The following is a 4,768-nucleotide window of genomic DNA, read 5'->3' as shown; positions in this document are numbered from 1 at the left end:
CACATGTAAAACCTTTTTCACAAGATTGTATGATTCACAACATTTTTGTGCTCATCAAATAATTCAAAGAAGTCCTGCTGAAGGAGGTATTGTCATCCTGGAGGAGATCACTCACATCACTATAGAAAGTTTTCATATATTAAAAGAGATGACTCAGGGGGAAAAAAAGATGTTAAAATGCTCTGTCAAGCTCATTTGGATGCTGATAAAGTTGCTGGAATGCTAATAGAACCAGCAATTTCAGATAGTGCTCACTTTGTAGTTATATAGAGCAAGACACTGACTTCTAACCAACACTACTCATCCACACACCTGTTTCATACGGTCTCCATTACATATAGCTCCCTCCCACGTCACTCTTAGTTCATCCAAACCAGCTATTTTCCCCACTTATTTTCTGATTACACTGTAAAAAAAAATCTGTCAAATTTACGGTAAAATACCGGCAGCTGTGGTTGCCAGGAATATACCGTGTAAAAAATGTGGAATCTGTAAAAGACAATACGGTATACTGGTTTTGTAACCCTAATTTTTAAGGTAGACAACGTATTATTTTACCAAAATCATGATAGAAAAAACCAAATATATTTGTCAATTATACAGCAATTTAATGTAAAAAATGCAACTTTCCATAGCTTTTTACGGATATTTGCAGTAAAAAAAAAGTAATAATATAATAATATTTACAGTAATTTGTTGTTAATTTAACAGTAATAGGATAGACCCTATTATTGTAAATAACTGTAAAAATAACAGAAATATGTTAAACCTTATTAAAACCTTTGACAGTAAAAAACACAGTGAAATTGTATAACAAATTACAGCATTTTATTTTGACCAGATACATTTTACGGTAAATTCCTGGCAACCACAGCTGCCGGTATTTTACCGCTAAAAATACAGTACAATATGAGGAACATAAATGGTTTACCGTACATTTTACATTTGCAACCGCTAAATATAGAAAAATCTAAAGATGCTCATATACAACCAAGGTAGAGAATATTACTGATAAACAATGAGAAAATTTGACATACCATTTGAAAACAGACTAAACATATTATTTTCTCTATTCCTACAAAACAGCATAGATCTTGAGAATACAGCATGTGTCCATATATATGGCTGGTAATCCATGGAGGAATGAATAAACATGAAACAAAATATTACCTGCCCCTGACCTATCAACAGTAATGAGTCACTGGGTCCTGCCTTGGTGAAGGAAAGGACTCGGTGGAGTTTCTAATGCGCATGGTGTTGAAGATACAAGCTCTGCAGGAGTACTTCAATGTCCATCAGGAGTTCACTTTGGACTGGCAGGATCCCCTCTGCAGCAAAAAAAATGGACAAAGTTTGATCAGTGCTTGAGCAAAATGCACAGAAATGAACAAAACGTGCTGCCAAAAACAGATCTAATGATAAATGATTTCTTAAGTGTAAAATATACAGTTCTTAAAGGATAGCTATTGTCAAAATGCAACATGGGCTGTTTTTTTTCAGTTTGTTTTTTTTTACTGTAAACGAGACAAACATATATCTAAAAGCATAATTACGACAAACAAGCCGTTTTTGAGACTGACCGTGATTTTGTTTTGTGGTCAATAGCCAGTGAATGGGAATACTAGGGGGCCGGGGCATAAATTTGAGCACATCAAAATCGATACAGTAAAAAAAACAAACAAAAAAAAAAAACAGCCCAGGTTGCGTTTTGGCAATAGTTATACTTTAAATCTACTTGTGTAAAAGTTATACATAGACAACGCAGCCCTAATCACAATCATAATTTGTTGGAAAATGTATTTAAGTTTCGTATTGATTTATCATAGAACTTGAAGTTAATGGCTGAATGCATGGTGATGAGACCTATCATTCAATCTACATTTTATAGCGTATGAAACTGTTCACCTGGACATGAACCTGAGCTCGGCTGATTAAGATTAGTGTCTCCTGTCCATCTTTCTTTAGCAAAACTTGAATAATACCACTGCTTACCTCTTATTGAATCTTTGGGTGCAGACTTAATTGAAGAGCCTCGTATAAACAGGCAGGGTGTGATGTTTAGGGAAACCAAAGAATACAGCCGCCATCATTTCTGCCAGAAGACTCATTGGGTGCAACGAAGCTTTCATTGTGGACTGGCTAGATACCTTCTGCATTCAGAAGGAAAACAAGAAGGGCATACACCATAAACAATAATAACTGACAAAAATAATGAGACAAGAAATTAAAGTAACAAAATAAGTGCAAATCAAGTTTCCCTGTGTTACAGTGTAGCTGAATGTTTTTCAACAATTTGATTTACGGTAAAACACATACCAAATATTTCCAGCCAAGGTTTGTTTCAATCTTCAGCATTTTTTTCCTGCCATTGTCTTGAAACTGTTTCATCTGTCTCTCTCATTTGATGCTGTTTACAAAAACAAAACAGCAATATTGTAAAGGGAAAAAGGAAAATTAATTTAATGGAAAAAAAAAGATTATGACCTGAAATCTCACCATTTCCTGAGAGTCACAGGTCCTTTGAGTATCCTTATGGTTTCTGCTCAAATTCAGTGTCTGAAAAGGGCAGGAACAAAACAAACCTTTTTAATCATAATAAAGACAAAATAAGATTTAGAGACAGACGACAAAGAAATGTGTAAAATATCTTCTTGAATCTGTTTACTTTACTAACCTTGAAAGAGACTCTTGGGTCTTAGCTGTGCCACCACCCTTAAACCTTAAAACAGATGGAGACGATATGCTGGCCTGGCTTGAAATTTCCATATTTGGTGCTGTAAAACAATATCACAAACAATAGATTAATTGTACTTTTTGGACCTTGGCCAAAGCATAATAGAAAAAACAGAAAGTCCTTCATGGCTATTGTGCAATGAAATCATAATACTTACTGGTTTGTTTCTCAGATGTCTCCACTCCTAATGATTGTAGTGCCTCCAGTACAATTTCAAGGATTGAGGCAGACAGGTCCGGCAGCACCTTAGTAATGGAACTCCTTATGCTGCCCCCCATTTCCAAGATGTCTGATAAAAGAATGTGAATAAAGGTCAGTTTACACCAAGTGGTACCTTTGGTCTTAAAATATGAAGCTGATCTTGCTTGATACTACACTTTTATACAGTGTTTCGTAAGTACCAAACTAACAGCACCATTATTGTGACAGCACACTGTGTTTCAATGGAACCATTTGGTACCCATACTTCATGTAAGATGTTAATGGATAGAAATCAATTAAGTCAATGGGTTTTGACCAAAAAAATCATTTTATTTAAAACAGCTTACTATCACTTATGTCACACAGAACATCAGCAGGAGGCTCAGTAGAGGGCTCTTCTGATTTCTGCCACAGATCAGACTCTAGCAGACATCTCAAAGTCTCTCTTAAAGGCACATAATAGGCAAACCTATCTTTTCTGTTTTCATCTCTCCCTAAAAATATTTTCTTTGGTTCCGCATAGTTGAAGGCTTTTTTAAAGATCTGAGCTCTGGAGTGCACTGTCCTCAATGGCCCGGTATGACATGCAGAAAAAAGATCATAGCTTTTGACAGACTCACAGACTTTGTTGATGTCCTCCTCTGATAATGATGTGTCATCTTTTAACAGTGATGCAAGTTTACCCAAACTGTATGTCTGTCCCAACTCATGCATGTTCTGCATTTCCTCTACAATGTTCTGTATGGTTGAAGCAGGCAGTAGAAACTGACCCTGCAATTTTAAGTAGAATAGTGAAACGTTTCTCAGAAAAAGATCACAGAATTCAGGGGGCATTTCCATGTTATCTTCATGTGTAATAGACTGTGCAGCAGGCTCGGAAATCAAGGGTACAAAGTCATCTGATGTGGTTGGAACAGATGATGATTGACATGCAGACTCTCTATATAAATCACCAATGCTGCTGTCTGAAAACTCTGTGTTTACGTGACATGTGAGCAGTAAAAGATGATTTAACTCTAAAGGTATTTGTGCATCCTCTTACTGGACAAGTGACTACGTGTCCTTCCACAATATGGCTCTTCAGATGAGCTATTAACTCTTTAGAGTTCTGACACTGACGTTCACACATCGCCATTGCACATGTAAACGAAGAAACCACCACCACACCAGTGACATGGGTGGGGGCAGTGTCTTCGGTAAAAATGAGCCTTGCAGCCTGCTTCAATACACCGAAAGAAACAACGTGGCTCATTCCGATGCAGTTTACAAAGAAGCACGTAGCCCCTTGATGACTGAACTACCTTACCACAAAAATTACACGTTAACATAACTCCATGTACTTTGGTAATTCCTCCCTAGCGAATTAAGCACGCCATATACAGAAACTAATCCAGAGCAATGCTTCCCTCGCAACAGTAATGCTAACTCAACTCACAAATGCTAACTAAATTCACAACCTCACTCATAAAAAACGAACTGCTAAAATTATCTATAAACGCTGGGCTGGTGGATTTTTATAACAGAGATAACTTGAAGTTGCATGTACTCACCTCACCTCGAACTAATTGTAAGCTGCCAGGATGTCTACAAATTCCGAAGATGCTGTGGTCCAAGCAGCAATAAATGGCGCTAATATACGAGTTCAAAACTGTGTCCGTTAGCGAAGCCAACTTGAGTCTCCTGCATGAAAAAAAGAGCGGTTGGCACACAGCTCAGCAGCGCGCCGCGCTATTGGTCATTTTCAGGTGACGTCATCCCGCAATGTAACGTCGCTCTTTGTTTCTTTAGGAGGTTCGATCAGAAGTCACGTCTGCAGACCGCTGCAGCCACGTC

The 4,768-nt window shown here is 37.4% G+C and overlaps 1 long non-coding RNA gene across 2 annotated transcripts; it reads right to left on the bottom strand.

Moving 5' to 3' along the window:
- Nucleotides 1–806: 806 nt before the first annotated feature.
- On the bottom strand, nucleotides 807–4,768 carry LOC146706231 (uncharacterized). Of its 2 annotated transcripts, none has more exons than XR_014921475.1 (7): nucleotides 4,491–4,768; nucleotides 2,892–3,023; nucleotides 2,675–2,774; nucleotides 2,497–2,556; nucleotides 2,317–2,407; nucleotides 1,993–2,150; nucleotides 807–1,328 (listed from the first exon to the last, which is right to left on the bottom strand). It is a non-coding gene; the product is annotated as an uncharacterized LOC146706231 (long non-coding RNA). The 2 variants fall into 2 exon arrangements; XR_014921474.1 differs by having other exon boundaries at nucleotides 4,486–4,767.

Source organism: Copadichromis virginalis, linkage group LG7 (assembly GCF_057382275.1).
Source record: "Copadichromis virginalis isolate Kocher_CV1m ecotype Utaka linkage group LG7, C_Virginalis_male_GT1.1, whole genome shotgun sequence".
Taxonomy (NCBI): domain Eukaryota; kingdom Metazoa; phylum Chordata; class Actinopteri; order Cichliformes; family Cichlidae; genus Copadichromis; species Copadichromis virginalis.
The sequence above is the reverse complement of the archived record's forward strand: the minus strand, read 5'-3'. Positions and strand labels throughout refer to the sequence as shown.